Source organism: Schistocerca cancellata, chromosome 5, assembly GCF_023864275.1.
Source record: "Schistocerca cancellata isolate TAMUIC-IGC-003103 chromosome 5, iqSchCanc2.1, whole genome shotgun sequence".
Taxonomy (NCBI): Eukaryota; Metazoa; Arthropoda; class Insecta; order Orthoptera; family Acrididae; genus Schistocerca; species Schistocerca cancellata.
Genome location: NC_064630.1, coordinates 12,980,001 through 12,998,316, shown reverse-complemented (window position 1 = coordinate 12,998,316; position 18,316 = coordinate 12,980,001).

Genomic DNA, 18,316 nt, shown 5'->3' with positions numbered 1-18,316 from the left:
CACGTGGAAGAGATGACTCTTTTTACAGCTTACGTCAATTGCTACTTTTGCTCACATTCCTAAAATCATTTTGCAATTTGGTTTGGTCTTCTGATGACTTTGCTAGACGGTAAACGATAGTATCACGTGCAAGTAATCTACGACAACTGCCCGGATTGTCTCCAAAAACGGTTTATTTGACACGCTGACTTGAACTGCCAGACTCTCTACATCTACTGTCATACCTTGCCCGATGAATGAGGTGCAACAGCAATAAATCGCTTGCACTGATGAGACATTGGAAACGCAGTAGGTACGGTTACTGGCGAAATCGAGCGATAACCCAGGGACGGTGCCTCGTCCAGATCTCCAGGGCGGGCGGCTCCTGAGTGAGTGAGCGGCTTAACGTGGCTTTCGGTCGGAGCCGGCCCTCTGATGACGTCATTTGTCAGTCCGTCCTCCGCAGGTGCCCTCTCAGAGAGTCCGCAAGCCATTTCTCTGCTGGCGCGTGCTTGCCGACAAATCCTAAGCGACGCTGAGACTGTACGTCAGTAAGATCACAGCTTAACGCCACGTCGATGTTGAGGGCATTAGGGTCGGAAACCAGCTTGGATTCAAGAAGTCTGCGGAAGGAAGTCGGCTGTCTCATTTTGAAGGGGACTATGCCCAGCGTTCTCAAGCGATTTAAGCAACTCGCGGGAAACATAAACCAGGATGGTTGCACAGGTATTTGAATCCTCGTCCTACCAAAGGAGGTCGACTCTCTTAACCACCAAGCCGTCTCACTTAAGGGGCTCCGGAACGCCCTATACTTGCATTGTTAAAATAACGCTTATAAATTACATCTTTCCTCACAAAGTATTTGAGGTAGGAAGTTGAACTTTTTACAGATTATTTATTAGAATATGGGCTTCAACTTAACAAAGGGATTTTACAAAATTTTAATTCAGTTATTAAAGATGTTTTTTTTTCAATTGTAATGAAAATTCACAACATTTTTTGCAATTTTTTATTTATATATTCAAAAATATACAGTTTTTTGGAAAAAGGCTGTGTTAAATTATGCAGAAGGTACTGTGTAACATTTACTGAAAGTTTGAAAGAAATATGTTTGGAAGATCCTTAGAAAACATGTAATTAGTATAAGAAAATAAAAGTTTTGGGAATCGAGCGACAAAGATTGGATTAACTTTTTAGTGCATTCCAGGTCCATAGGATGGATTATCTTCATCCTCTGCAAAATCCTCCTCCAGCTTCCTCTTGTTCCTCCTCCTGTTTACTCTTGTTTGTATTTCTAGACTCTTTACAGCCCTGTCTGCAGCCCGAAGGCGTTCCTTGTCTAAAGCAAGCATCGCTCGTACCATGTTAGAACCTATCGTCTTTATTGTTTACAGTAATAACACATACCTTTGGCTTTCCAACATTTCTCCTTTTCTTAAAAGCCTTCAGAGGATTTCTAATAACTTTACTTTTACTCATTATTATACTTCAACAAAACAGAGACTCAAGAAACAGAATTAATTACGAATATTTTCGAGATAACGACAGAGTAAATAAACATGAAACAATCGACAATCACACCAGCGATATATATTGAACCATCACAGGTTAGCCACAACACATACTTTATCTCACATCACTAAAATGTACCTGATGAACACGGACGTTAATAATAACATCATTTGACAGCAGTTTAACAGTGCCACAGTGGGTCACGCCCATGTAGAACACATTTAAAAAAAATTAAAAATAGTTGTAGTCTTCGGAATTGAATAAATTATATATCTATTAAAAGGTAATAGTCTGCAGATTCAGAAAACGCAAAAAAGTAAAAATTGAACTTTTCATGATTTTGAGCCTTTCCGGAGCCCATTAACACGAGGGTGGCGATTTACTCCAGAGCAAACAGACCACCGGGTCTTGTCGCAAGGAGAGTGCAGTTTTTGTCCATAATGATGCTGGGGAAAAAGTACTGTGAGCTGAGGTCAATTGAGGATTCACATAATACACTCCTGGAAATGGAAAAAAGAACACATTAACACCGGTGTGTCAGACCCACCATACTTGCTCCGGACACTGCGAGAGGGCTGTACAAGCAATGATCACACGCACGGCACAGCGGACACACCAGGAACCGCGGTGTTGGCCGTCGAATGGCGCTAGCTGCGCAGCATTTGTGCACCGCCGCCGTCAGTGTCAGCCAGTTTGCCGTGGCATACGGAGCTCCATCGCAGTCTTTAACACTGGTAGCATGCCGCGACAGCGTGGACGTGAACCGTATGTGCAGTTGACGGACTTTGAGCGAGGGCGTATAGTGGGCATGCGGGAGGCCGGGTGGACGTACCGCCGAATTGCTCAACACGTGGGGCGTGAGGTCTCCACAGTACATCGATGTTGTCGCCAGTGGTCGGCGGAAGGTGCACGTGCCCGTCGACCTGGGACCGGAGCGCAGCGACGCACGGATGCACGCCAAGACCGTAGGATCCTACGCAGTGCCGTAGGGGACCGCACCGCCACTTCCCAGCAAATTAGGGACACTGTTGCTCCTGGGGTATCGGCGAGGACCATTCGCAACCGTCTCCATGAAGCTGGGCTACGGTCCCGCACACCGTTAGGCCGTCTTCCGCTCACGCCCCAACATCGTGCAGCCCGCCTCCAGTGGTGTCGCGACAGACGTGAATGGAGGGACGAATGGAGACGTGTCGTCTTCAGCGATGAGAGTCGCTTCTGCCTTGGTGCCAATGATGGTCGTATGCGTGTTTGGCGCCGTGCAGGTGAGCGCCACAATCAGGACTGCATACGACCGAGGCACACAGGCCCAACACCCGGCATCATGGTGTGGGGAGCGATCTCCTACACTGGCCGTACACCACTGGTGATCGTCGAGGGGACACTGAATAGTGCACGGTACATCCAAACCGTCATCGAACCCATCGTTCTACCATTCCTAGACCGGCAAGGGAACTTGCTGTTCCAACAGGACAATGCACGTCCGCATGTATCCCGTGCCACCCAACGTGCTCTAGAAGGTGTAAGTCAACTACCCTGGCCAGCAAGATCTCCGGATCTGTCCCCCATTGAGCATGTTTGGGACTGGATGAAGCGTCGTCTCACGCGGTCTGCACGTCCAGCACGAACGCTGGTCCAACTGAGGCGCCAGGTGGAAATGGCATGGCAAGCCGTTCCACAGGACTACATCCAGCATCTCTACGATCGTCTCCATGGGAGAACAGCAGCCTGCATTGCTGCGAAAGGTGGATATACACTGTACTAGTGCCGACATTGTGCATGCTCTGTTGCCTGTGTCTATGTGCCTGTGGTTCTGTCAGTGTGATCATGCGATGTATCTGACCCCAGGAATGTGTCAATAAAGTTTCCCCTTCCTGGGACAATAAATTCACGGTGTTCTTATTTCAATTTCCAGGAGTGTAAAATATCGCCTGTTGGCGTTTCTCATTATCTCTAACACGCATTTCATAGCATACATCATTCCTGACTTGTGGCTCACGGACATGATGGCATTACAACCCATAAGTTTTACTCATACTTAAACAGAGTGCGAAACGTTTTTCCCAAAAATTCTAAGGATGTTGGAAGTGAAGGGTGTGTGGAGACGGCAGGTCGACGGGACTGACCGTGATGGACTCAATGCTGGCGACAGGAACAGACCGGAATCGAACCCGTGACTGCTACAGACGGTGCCCAGTCGCCTCGCAGTCTGGCGTAGCTCTGCTGAACGCCTCTGGCGCGCATTTATTTCTCTAAGCCCTGGCTCTAGTCACGTCGCCCATAACGAGAGACATGCCCTTGGTATGGTGACATCACGTCGCTGGCTACACGGTTACCGCTCTGCGTACGGTTCACTGCTGGGCTGGGCTATCCTGGCTTCGCAGTTCACTGGCGTGTCTCTTATCTCAAACCCACATGTCGCCACACTGGCGGCTGCCGGCACGCGCTACTAACGCAACGATCCACGGCCCTATCACTTCTGCTAAGGACATACAATTTTCTATTCAAAGAGTAGATAGCGGCGCTACCGAAGGACAGAAATAGTAGTGACTTTGGACGAATCGCGACGGAGTTTCACAGTGTACAATTTGCGCTCCATATTATTCTCCTTTAAGTACTGCGGGATAAAATTTTCATGCTGCAACGGAGTGTGCGCTGATATGAAACTTCCTGGCAGATTAAAATTGCGTGCCGGACCGAGACTCCATCTCGGGAACTTTGACACGACCCACCCTCACAGATTAACTTGCGCCAGTACCTCGTCTCCTGCCTTCCAAACTTCACAGACGCTCTCCTCGGTAGAGCACTTGCCCTCGACTGGCAAAGGTCCCGAGTTCGAGTCTCGGTCCGGCGCACAGTTTTAACCTGCCGGGAAGTTTCATAATTCGTACTGACAGACGATACTACTTTTGCAACAAATCCTATTAGAAAGAAAGCAGGAGCACAAATTGTTAATGATGTTTTTCAAAAAATTATTAGGTGATTCTGTGAAAATGGGCTCTCTCTTAATTTTCAGAAAAGACGGTATACTCAGTTCTGTTAAAAAAATACTCATCTCTACAAAAGATGTAGAACAGGAACAGGAAACAGAAAATTGGGCAGAATGCTCCAGATCTTTATGTGTAATTACCAATGGAATCTTATGCAGGGAGAAGCATACTACCGGTCTAGTCCGACAACAAGCTTCGGCTACTTTTGCTCGTCGTATAATTGCTACTCCAGGAAACAAACAAATCGGCCTCCTAATATATTTTGCATATTTATGTTCTATAACGTCTTACGGAATAATTTTCTTGGTTAACTGACCACGTGGAAGGAATGTACTAAAAGTATAAAAGTTAGAATTAATAATAATACGTGGTAGTGTTAAGTCACAGTTATCCTGTAAGTACCTCATCAAGAGTACATTTTAACTGCTTTTTCACTGGTGTAGTTCTCAAATTCTCATTTGGGAACGGTTATGTACATACCTACACACTAGAAACAATTACTTTTATTACCCATTATCAATTTTGCTACAGACCCAATAAGGAGTTCAATTCGTGTTAACCAAAAATTAAGATCATTTTCCCAATGACATAAAACGTCTGACACCTAGCAAAGCAAGTTTTCAATATAGTCTGGGTAATTTTCTGCTCCAGCGAAATTTTTCTTCAGACACTGGCATTCCGTCAAAAGAGGAGCCTAGCTGACAAATAATACGTTGATTACTCCGTTAATGTTACAATTAGTAATCATGTATAAATATATGGATGACCCAAAACATTATGACCATCTCCTTCATAGCTTGTTTCTCCGTCTTTGGAACGAAATATATCACTGATTCTGCGTATCCGGCATCCGACAGTTCGTGGGCAGGTTTATGGAGGTATGTGGCGTTAAATGTCTAGGCACCAGTCATGTACGAGGTGCATTCAAGTTCCAAAGGCCTCCGATTTTTTTTCTCCAGACTGGAAAGAGATAGAAACATGCGCATTGTTTTAAAATGAGGCCGCGTTCATTGTCAATACGTCCCAGAGATGGCAGCACCATACGGCAGATGGAATTTTACCGCCAGCGGCGAGAATGAGAACTGTTTTAAATACTTAAAATGGTGACGTTTTCCTTACTTGAACAGCGTGCAATCATTCGTTTCCTGAATTTGCCTGGTGTGAAACCAATTGAAATTCATCGACAGTTGAAGGAGACATGTGGTGATGGAGTTATGGATGTGTCAAAAGTGCGTTCGTGGGTGCGACAGTTTAATGAAGGCAGAACATCGTGTGACAACAAACTGAAACAACCTCGGGCTCGCACAAGCCGGTCTGACGACATGATAAGGAAAGTGGAGAGAATTGTTTTGGGGGATCGCCGAATGACTGTTGAACACATCGCCTCCAGAGTTGGCATTTCTGTGGGTTCTGTGCACACAATCCTGCATGACGACCTGAAAATGCGAAAAGTGTCATCCAGGTGGGTGCCACCAATGCTGATGGACGACCACATGGCTGCCCATGTGGCATGTTGCCAAGCAATGTTGTCGCGCAATGACAGCATTAACTTTCTTTTCGTCGGTCGTGACAATGGATGAGACATGGATGCCATTTTTCAATCCAGAAACAAAGCGCCAGTCAGCTCAATGGAAGCACACAGATTCACCGCCACCAAAAAAATTTCGGGTAACCACCAGTGCTGAAAAAGTGATGGTGTCCATGTTCTGGGACAGCGAGGGCGTAATCCTTACCCATTGCGTTCCAAAGGGCACTACGGTAACAGGTGCATCCTACGAAAATGTTTTGAAGAACAAATTCCTTCCTGCACTGCAACAAAAACGTCCGGGAAGGGCTGCGCGTGTGCTGTTTCACCAAGACAACGCACCCGCACATCGAGCTAACGTTACGTAACAGTTACTTCGTGATAACAACTTTGAAGTGATTCCTCATGCTCCCTACTCACCTGACCTGGCTCTTAGTGACTTTTGGCTTTTTCCAACAATGAAAGGCACTCTCTGTGGCCGCACATTCACCAGCAGTGCTGCTATTGCCTCAGCGATTTTCCAGTGGTCAAATCAGACTCCTAAAGAAGCCTTCGCCGCTGCCATCGAATCATGGCGTCAGCGTTGTGAAAAATGTGTACGTCTGCAGAGTGATTAGGTCGAGAAGTAACGCCAGTTTCATCGATTTCGGGTGAGTAGTTAATTAGAAAAAAAATCGGAGGCCTTATAACTTGAATGCACCTCGCAATTAACGTAAATAACGGGACAATGATTTGCGTACGCCGTGATGCCTCACGACAGCGAGCCAGATGTGTTCCATAGGATTTGCATCAGGCGAATTTGGTGACAGAGACATCAACGTGAGATCACTATAATGATCCTCAAACCACTGGCTCCGAGGCACAGAAAATTATACTGCTGAAGGATGACATCGCCGTCGGGTAAGCATGAAAGGATGCGGGCAGTTCGCAACTGCCCGCGTGTCTTCGATTACTACTAACACAGGTCCCATGCAAGCGCAGGAGAATGTCTCCCACAGCATAATACTCCTCCCACTAGACTGTGTCCGTAGTGCGATGTGCGTTCCGAGCCGCCGTTCACCTCTATGGCGGCGTTTGTGGAGACGACCGTCGATCTATGGTAGCAAAAATGCGATTCACCCGAAGAGCGGACACATTTTTATTGATCGACGGTCGAATCTCGATGATCTCGTGCCCACTGGAGTCATAACTGACGACGTCGTTGGGTCAACATGTGAACGCGTAGGGGTGGTCTGCTGTTGAGCTCCATGTTCAACGTTGTACGGTGAACGGTGTGGTCAGAGACACATGTGCGTGCACCAGCATTGTTGTACTCTTTCGGCAGAGATACCACAGATCACCATCTACTTTACCTTACACATCATACAAGCCTCCTAAAACTGTTTCTGTGAAAAATCGTGGACTTCTAACAATTTAGCGCCTGGTGGCAGTTTCACTGTCCCTCTACCTTTTTCCGTAGATGCCAATGACAGTAGCACGTGAACATTCGACCAGCTTCGCCGTTTACGGGATACTTATTCACAGACTCTGCGTAATAATAATCTGTCCTTTGTCAAAGTAGCTTATCTCAAAGCGTAACGCCGGAAATGCATATCCTCCTATTCCCATCTATAGCACTGCAAATTTTTTTCCTTATTTTGTTACCTGAAGATATAACATTTCTGTGTCTTTGTCTATTGTAATCGTTTTACTATTTGTGTATATATATATATATATATATATATATATATATATATATATATATATATATATATGCATTTATGTCGATGTATAATTGCTTTGTTTTGTGAATATTATTTGTATTTATACGCTGGGTCTGGCCTAGGGAAAAGTATGCTATCAACCGAATACATCGATAGGTCGTGTGGAGAACCAAAGTGTTTAGGATCTTTGGTAGTGCGAACTCTGTCGCGTGGAGCGCGGGCAGGGGGAGTCTGGCTGGAGGAGGGCAGTGGAGCAGGTGTGTTGTGTGACGCTCCCGCGAGTTGCCGCGAATTCTGGGTTTGGCAGCATGTACTTGCGCTCGACTTGCTATGTTGGTTTTTGACACGGTGTCGCGGACGGGAAGCATTTGCTGGCGCACATCAAGAGCCCGTTTCGGCTGGAGACCGTGTCGAGAAGAACGCGCCAACATCCAGCTTCTGCAACAGCGACGGCCGACAATGAGTGACTCTCGCCACATCCTCGATCGACGACCTCAAACCTTCAATCAACCAACAAGGAAGACTGGAAGCACGTAAAGTTTTAGAACTGTATGGCAGACCTCAGCTCTTCAAACTGTTTCATTTTCATAACTAAAATTGCAGCAACTTCGCATGAACATTTGTTGCTCATTGTCCCAATTGCATTACCAAGCAAGGTCCCTTCCTTTTCCGGAATGAACCCGAGTGTCGCTGATATTCAAACGCCAGCATCATTCGATTTCACTGCTTTAATTTCAAAGTTCAGTTAAGGTATTCATAGCTGGCTACAATATTTAGATTACACAGGCACAACTTAAGAGTGCGAGTTTTGTTACCGTATTTTAGCTTACCTGTGACTGCAGCTCAGCTTGGTACATACTAAATTTTACTATTGTTAATTGTTCAGATTCATTTAATTCAAGTTCAAAGTTAAATCTCTTATTTCTAAATTGCGTAGATTCAAGTAGCTTTTGAAATTATTGTTGAGGTAGCCCAAGACTAACCGTATTTACTGAATTTCGATGTGCTTCAGAAACAAAGCTCACTATTAATATCAGTCACTAAATTAACTTTCAGTCTTCCGGTTTTATTAATTCTTTTGCTAAATTAAGTCAGAGTGTAGCGAAATTTATTACTTGTGACAAACATTCAGTTTTCACACAACACGTGTCAACCTTCAGTTGCCACACTTTTAGTGCTAATTGTATGTGCAATACCCTTTCTTTTTCAGTTACTATAGTAATTGTCCATAGGATTGGCGACCGTAATTTTCCCAAAATCTCAAATATCTAATTACCGCTAGTTAATTGTTAACGTAACGACCGCACATTTACTTTCTTTATTAACTTTACCCTTTTTCAAAATTAATTTCCACCAGTTTCATTTGCATTTTTCCTTTCATTTAGATGTAACCCTTGCCTCCCTCTTTACCGACAAATTAATTTCGGTGACGATTGCTTTTCCCAAATTTCCATTAGGTACACGCAGTTTAATTTTTCACTGTCATTAAGGTCGGTAAGTGAGGGGGAGGTTACAAAAGGATTTCCCTTTTGCAGCCCACATATTCACTAGGGTGATCCACCCCTCCGTGTCTGCTCTGCTGACGTACTTTTGCTACCGCGTCATGTACCCACAGCGCCAGCAGGTGACATCCAACCTTTTGGTGGACAGTGGTCGTAAGGTCTTGGTTTACGAGTGTATCTTGTAAACTATCTCGTCTCGCATCATTTCGATAAAATATTGTTCAAGTGATCCGTGGAACAAGTAAGTAATGAACTAACTGCATTATTTCTCATTGGTGTGTAGTTAGTATTTATGGAGATATCTGCAATTCGAGGAGAACGATCAATTAGTACTTCCAGAGGGAACCCAGAAGTTGCGGGAGAGGCACTGCGCATGACGGAGGTCTCGCGGTACGCAGTTCTGCCGCTAGGAGCGCGTCGGGCAGCTCCTCGCGAGTTCAGTATACTTGTTACGTCGTCCGGCAGGCTTCGTTACGTATTGTGAACTTCTTGCAGCAGCTGATCTGCTCGTTATTTTACAGTTGTGCTGTCGTGCTTTCGAAAACAGCTCACAAAGACAACATTGTAAGCAAATCTCAATTACGTGAGCTGCATTTTCGTCTGAACTCTACACCTCCTGCCGCCTTGATCCCCCTCACCCCCTGGTTGCTCCTCTCCCATCCCCGCCCCCTGCCACGTCTTCACTGTTGTGCCCCCCCCCCCCTTCCCTCCACCTATACATCCTTCATCTCCTTACCCAAGGTGGCTTACTCTCCCGGATGATGCCCTCTCTGCCTCCATTTATTCCTCCTATCAACTCTGATCCTCACCCCCCCCTCCTTTCCTCAGTTTTTTTCCTGGGCTCCCTCTCCCCCCCCTTCCATCCTCTTTTTTCCCCACCTACACTCTTCTGCCCCTCTTCTCTCCCCCGAGTCCTTTTGCATTTCCCTCCTCTGCCTTTTCCCATTCCCTCTCACGTCTGCCTGCCCCTTCCCCCCTTATGAGTGCTCTCACTCCTTTGGTTTCCTCCCCCCCTTTCGTTTGTCCTCTGCTCCCTCCTTGTTTCCCACCCCCATCTGTCCAGGTCCCCCCCCCCCCCCACAGCCCGCCTGCCATTGACTATGGTGTGTCGTCTTTGTGCCGACATTTTAGTGCAGTGTTTACTGTGAGTGTTCAGTGTTGTGTGTCTTTTCCGAAGTGTTGTGAACTGACATCATACTGTCGCTGGGTGTGATTTTTATATCTCTTGCGAACAGAAACCAGACTGTCGCCATGTTTTTTAATTGTCTCTCTACTATGTTACCTGTCTGCTTCCTGTGTATTTTATTAGCTTTGCCAACCCTTTGCTTTTGAGAATGAGATTTTCACTCTGCAGCGGAGTGTGTGCTGGTATGAAACTTCCTGACAAATTAAAACTGTGTGCCCGATCAAGACTCGAACTTGGGACCTTTGCCTTTCGCAGGCAAGTGCTCTACCATCTGAGCTTCAATCAATTATAGCAATACCACTGGATTTTAATTGAAAATTGTTGAATTGCCAATCTGAATTTATGCCTGAATATGTAACAATAGATGGGAACCTCAAACAAAACATGAAGTGTTACTGAAATGCCTCTGCATGTGTTGTTGTTGTAGTGTTTGATTGTTTAGTGAACAGATTATTTCTTCAGATTGTTGTTGATATTTAAAATGGTATCTAGAAACATTGTGGTTAAGAATTCTGTGATAGAATGTGCAAGGAAAACTGAGTTAACTACAGAGCACTTTAGTGCAGAAGGATTTGTGTTATAGGAGCTGATTGGCCAGCACTGTGCCATGCACAAATTGCATACTGTGAATAATATGAAATAACACGAATGGGAATTCAGATAAGCTGTGAATCATTAATACTTTAGTTCTACTGCTCTTATGTAAAGAACTACATGAGCCAGCACTTGCAGTTCAGAAGTTTATCATCAGTTTCATATTAATGTGTTCATGTTGCCTCAAACATTGACAATGTGAACCAGAATAAAATTGCCACTGTTTCTAGCTACTTATGTAAATAGATCTCATGTGTATATTTTTAGACAAAATATTTATTAAAATTAAGATGCTTTCTCACACACATTTGTATTTGTTTGGAAATCCTCAAGTGTTGAAACATGATTCTACTAAAATTAGTAAGGTGTGTTGAATTTGTGATTTAAAAAAAACGAAAGAAAAAGATGGTAGAGCACTTGCGCGTGAAAGGGAAAGGTCCCGAGTTCGAGTCTCAGTCGGGCACACAGTTTTAATCTGCCAGGAAGTTTCATATCAGCGCACACTCCGCTGCACAGTGCTAGTTCTGCAAGGTTCGCAGGAGAGCTTCTGTAAATTTTGGAAGGTAGGAGACGAGATACTGGCAGAAGTAAGGCTGTGGGGACCGGGCGTGAGTCGTGCTTCGGTAGCTCAGATGGTAGAGCACTTGCCCGCGAAAGGCAAAGGTCCCGAGTTCGAGTCTCGCTTTGCTTTTGTTTTAACTTTCCGCAATTTTCCGCCGTTTTCCAATTTAAATCACCGTTTTATCGCCTACTTTTATTGTTTCTTATATTTTTCTTATGTTTTAAAAAAGTCTGTAGGCTGCCGAGCAGCGTAATTAGCTGCTGCCAGCCCGCCCCCTTCGGGGGGAATCGAAATTCAATAAAGGAAAAAAAATAATCGTCTGAGAAATGGCGACGTGTCAGTTGACAGCAAGTGTAGTTCTGGAAGTGTGTCAAGGCTACAACGGACGAAATATTTATGAACAAGCTCTCGAACACCAACTACGGACAATAGAACAATGGCGGAAGTAGCTTGATTGCCTTTGAGGTCGGTTCAGCGAAATTGAACACAATGTGAATTAGGGTGAGAAAGACCGATGCGAAATATGTTCCTTCGATTTAGACTGACCAGAAATAGAAGTGTCAAGAGCAAATACGCTAAGAGTACGGGCACAAAACTGATCCACAATAATAGTGGAAACGACACATGTTCTTGTGATTAAAATACCGAAACAACAAAACAATGAAGCGAACATGTAATTATTGTTGCTGTTGTTGTGGTCTTCAGTCGAGAGAATGGTTTGATGCAGCTCTCCATGCCACTCTACCCTGCGGAAGCCTCTTCATCTCCGAATAACTAGTGCAACCTACATCCATCCGGATCTGTTTAGTGTATTCATCTCTTGGTCTGCCTCTACGATTTTTGCCCTCCACGCTTCCCTCCAATAGTAAACTGGTGATCCCCTGATGTCTCAGAACATGTCCACCAACAGATCCCCTCTTCTAGTCAAGTTGTGCCACAAATTCCTCTTCTCCCCAGTTATATTCATTAGCTTCTCATTAGTTACGTGGTCTACCCATCTAACCTTCAGCTTTCTTCTGTAGCACCACATTTAGAAAACTTCTGTTCTCTTCCTGTCTAAACTATTTATCGTCCATATTTCACTTCCATACATTGCTACACCCCATATAAATACTTTCAGAAAAGACTTCCTAACACTCAAATCTGTACTCGTCACCAAATTCCCTTCTTCAGAAACGCTTCCCTTGCTATAGCCAATCTACAGTTTATATTCTCTCTACTTCGACCACCATCAGTTATTTTGCTCCCCAAATAGCAAAACTCATTTACTACTTTAAGTGTCTCATTTCCTATTTTAATTCCCTCAGCATCATCTGATTTAATTCGATTGCATTCCATTATCATAGTTTTGTCATTACTACGTTCACCAAAATTAGTGCATCAAGTGAATTCAGATTTCAAAATCGCACTCGTTTGATTTCCTTTTTTATGCAAAGGGGATTGTCAGATCACTGCGGTTTGAACCAAGCCAGTCGTTATCCATATTTTCTATTTGTAGTTTCTCTGCATGTTGCGTAACAGTGCTGGCGAAAGGACACGATCTGTGGCAGGTGGAGGACTATAGTTTCCGCCCTCATAATGCTCCTTGCCTGAGAACCATGGCAGTGTGCCAGTTTCTGGCGAAGGAAAGCATGGCTGCGTTTTCCCTCGCAACTGAACCACCTCCACACGAATTCGTTTTGTTTCTGCAGATTAAGAGGGACATTAAGCGAGACCGTTTTGATGATGTAGAGGCTCCAAAGAAGAAATCTTTGGAGGAATCTGTCTGGCGACAATCACTCCAGATGAGCACAAAGAAATTGTCCTAACAATGCATTCACTGATTGGTCAATTGTATTATTAGCTTAGAACGCATTTTCTTTGTATCGCTCATGTTATCAGCTGACTGCTGCACTATTACAATATGTCTGGACTTCGTGGAGTGCTTGTTTCTTACGGTTGGCGCAGACCGTAGTGTAACCAATATACGGTGCGATGGACTTCTACCATTTAGACAGATTTTTGTTTTAATGGTGTCACAGATATTTATGACTTCGTGATCTAGTCTGAATTAGTTCCGCATGGCGAATATGTAGTTCACTCTCATAATTACTGTCACTGTATTGTCTTCTATAATACTGAGTGATAAAGAGCTTTCAGTCTACATGTTAATCAGCTGCCCAATTCTCACATTATTCAGAACAGGATAATGCCAGTTTTGTGTAGAAGTGTGAGAGCTGTTAAAGAAAAAATTCTCGTTTACATCTATTTATGAATGAGGACCATGATCAGAATTTAAAATGGACTTTAGGTTGTATGCTTAGAAGCCGAATTAGCAAATTTCAGTGACGGAAGTTTTGCTATTGTCTTTCAGAGCTTTGTGAAGGTGGGATACAAGTGACATTAAAGCAGGGACACAAACTTTAGCCAATGCATAAATTCTGCAGCACTGGGAGCGTCGTAGTACCGTCTTATAGGAAGACGAAAGCCTCTAGAACAGCCATACCCCTGCATGTATGTATATATGAATGTAGAAGAAGCATAGGAATCTACTTTAATAACAAAAACCTTTAACTATTTAGCATGAAAACGAATAACCCGCTCCTTACACATCGTTATTGAGTGATGTTTATTCTCTGGACTACTGTTTAGCATGGCACTGTACCAACATGGTTTCAGGATAAAGATAATAATAATAATAATAATAATAATAATAATAATAATGTTCTGCCAGTCATGAAAGGCGACGAAAAGAACAAACCACTAATAGGGCTAACCCCCCTTTTAGTGTGATTCGTTGGTTCAGGACAGAACTAATGAAGCCTCGGACAAGCGCTGTCATGGTCGGGGACGACGCTTGAACCCTATGCCCGTCCACAATGGTAACGGCACTGCTAGCTACACGGAAAATGGTTTAAATCCAAATAGAGTTGCTTTGCAGGATATGCCTCCTGCAACCACTCTAGAAGGAAAACAAAGACAGAGGATGAGATGGTCAGATGAAGTTAACTGATACCTCATGTTCTGTTATCACCAAGCAACAAACTTAGGAACCAACACAATTGGATACAGATCACAAGTATACACAACATTTATTACCAGATACCCAGAATTAAATTTTTTAACAGAACAACGACTACTTGATCCTATACGTGTAATAATAAAAAATAACAGGATACCCCAGTCAGAATTAGAAAACATCAAACAAGAAGTACTGGAACAAAATAATGTGTAATCAGAAGAAGAAGAAAGTACAGTAATGGACTCAAACATCCCAGAGCAAAGAAACAAAGAACAACACCCATCAGTTAAACAATCAGGGGCAAACGAAATCTTAAGACAGCCACCAGAACAAGCACAAATAGAACACAAAGTGACACACATGTTAGATATAGAAGAAAAATTTCAGCTGACATATATAGAATACAAAGACACAAATACAGACATTAGACCATTCTTCCATAGACCACCAAATAACCCACAAGTCGAAACAACAATAACAGCTATCAGCACAATTATACACAACAAAATAAATGAAAATACAACTATGGAAGAGTTACAACTACTAGTTTATATAGGAGCACTGACTACACTAAATATACACACTAGGCAGAGATCAGAACCAACCAACACACAGAAGAAACTCACAAAACCAGCATGGCAACACACGCTACAGATCAGAATAGAAAAACTGAGAAAAGACATCGGACAGCTAACACAATTTATTACAAATGAAATATCAGACAAAAAACGAAAAAGGTTAGGTAAAATCTCACAACAAGAAGCGATAGAGCAATTAGATGAAAAGAAGCAGAAATTACAAACATTGGGCAAACGACTTAGAAGATACAAAAAAAGTGGAAATAGAAGGAAACAAAACCAAACATTCAACACAAACCAAAGGAAATTTTACCAGAGAATAGATAACACACACATTAAAATAGACAATCCACCAAACATAACAGACATGGAACACTTCTGGAGCAACATATGGTCAAACCCGGTACAACATAACAGACATGCATGGTGGATACAAGCACAAACAGACACATACAAGATGATACCACAAATGCCTGAAGTGATAATTTTGTAACATGAAGTCACCCGAGCAATTAATTCTATGCACAATTGGAAATCCCCTGGAAAAGATAAAGTAGCAAATTTCTGGCTAAAGAAGTTCACCTCAACACATTCACATCTAACTAAATTATTTAACAGTCCCTGATACACTTACACAAGAAATAACTTATATGAAACCTAAAGATCAAGCAGACACAGCAAACCCAGCAAAATATCGCCCTATAACATGCCTACCAACAATATACAAAATATTAGCTTCAGTCATTACACAGAAATTAATGACACATACAACACAGAACAAAATTATAAATGAAGAACAAAAAGGCAGCTGCAAAGGAGCACGAGGATGCAAAGAGCAACTGATAATAGATGCAGAGGTGACATATCAAGCTCAAACTAAACAGAAGTTGCTACACTACGCATACGTTGATTATCAAAAAGCTTTTGATAGTGTACCCCACTCATGGTTACTAGAAATATTGGAAATATACAACGTAGATCCTAAATTGAGACAGTTCCTCAACATAGTAATGAAAAATTGGAAAACCACACTTAATATCCAAACAAATTCAAATAATATCACATCACAGCCAATACAGATTAAGCGTGGAATATACCAAGGAGACTAATTAAGCCCTTTCTGGTTCTGCCTTGCTCTGAATCCACTATCCAACATGCTAAGTAATACAAATTATGGATATAATATTACTGGAACATACGAACACAGAATCACACATTTGCTATACATGGATGATCTAAATCTACTGGCAGCAACAAATCAACAACTCATCCAATTACTAAAGATAACCGAAGTATTCAGCGATGATATAAATATGGCTTTTGGAACAGACAAATGTAAGAAAAATAGCATAGTCAAAGGAAAACACACTAAACAAGAAGATTACATATTGGATAACCACAGTGACTGCATAGAAGCCATAGAAAAAAACAGATGCTTATAAATATCTATGATACAGATAAAAAATAGGAATAGATAATACAAACATTAAAGAAGAACTAAAAGAAAAATATAGACAAAGACTAAAAAAAATTCTGATAACAGAATTGACAGCAAGAAACAAGACAAAAGCTATAAATACTTATGCTATACCAATATTGACCTACTCATTTGGAGTAGTGAAATGGAGTAACACAGACCTAGAAGCACTTAATACACTTACACAATCACAATGCCACAAATATAGAATACATCACATACATTCAGCAACAGAAAGATTCACATTAAGCAGAAAGGAAGGAGGAAGGGGATTTATCGACATAAAAAACCTACATTATGGACAGGTAGACAATTTAAGAAAATTCTTTATAGAACGAGCAGAATCTATCAAAATACACAAAGCAATCACTCATATAAATACATCGGCTACACCATTGCAATTTCATAAGCACTTCTACAACCCTTTAGATCACATAACATAAACAGATACGAAGAAAGTAATTTGGATAACTAAAACACTACATGGCAAGCACCTGTATCATATAACACAGCCACACACCGATCAAGACGCATCCTACACATGGCTAAGAAAAGGCAATATATACAGTGAGACAGAAGGATTCATGACTGCAATACAGGATCAAACAATAAGCACCAGATATTACAGCAATCATATTATTAAAGATCCCAATACCACAAAATAAATGCAGACTTTGCAAACAACAAATAGAAACAGTAGATCACATCACAAGCGGATGTACAATACTAGAAAATACAGAATACCCCAGAAGACATGACAATGTAGCAAAAATAATACATCGACAACTTGCCATACAACATAAAGTAATAAAACAACACGTTCCCACATACAAGTATGCACCAAAAAATGTACTGAAGAATGATGAATACAAATTATACTGGAACAGAACCATTATAACAGATAAAACAACACCACATAACAAACCTGACGTCATACTCACCAGTAAAAAGAAGAAATTAACACAACTAATCGAAATATCCATACCCAATACAACAAATATACAGAAGAAAACAGGAGACAAAATTGAAAAATACATCCAACTGGCTGAGGAAGTCAAGGACGTGTGGAATCAGGATAAAGTTGACATTATACCAATTATACTATCAACTACAGGAGTCATACCACACAATACCCATCAATACATCAACGCAATACAACTACATCCGAACGTATATATACAACTACAGAAATCTGCAATTACTGATACATGTTCAATTACCTGAAAGTTCCTCAATGCAATGTAACATATACCATACAGTTCAAAGGAAGTCACGCTTGATCAAGGTCCGCGTCACTTTCCATTTTTAACCAGACACAACGTCTGAGAAAGGAAAGAAATAATAATAATAATAATAATATCTCATGTAGTACAAAAATCTACCATGAACACTGAATGTCAGCTCATTTAAATCGACTATGCGAGACGGTTATGTTATTATGATTCGGATTCTTGTTGATCCACTAGTTTAATGGTTAAAAATAGCCTTAATGACCTCTTTTACATAGTACCACGTACATCACATACCAAAAGTATTACAAACCATTCTTCATAAACATGCTACTTGTGGTTTAGTTACGTTCATATGATAAAGCGTTACGAGAAAAAATGTAATTATCAGTGTGAATAAGGACAGTAAAAGTAACGGACATTAACAGTAATAATAATTATAGTAATAAACATTAAGAATAACGATAATATTGATTATTTG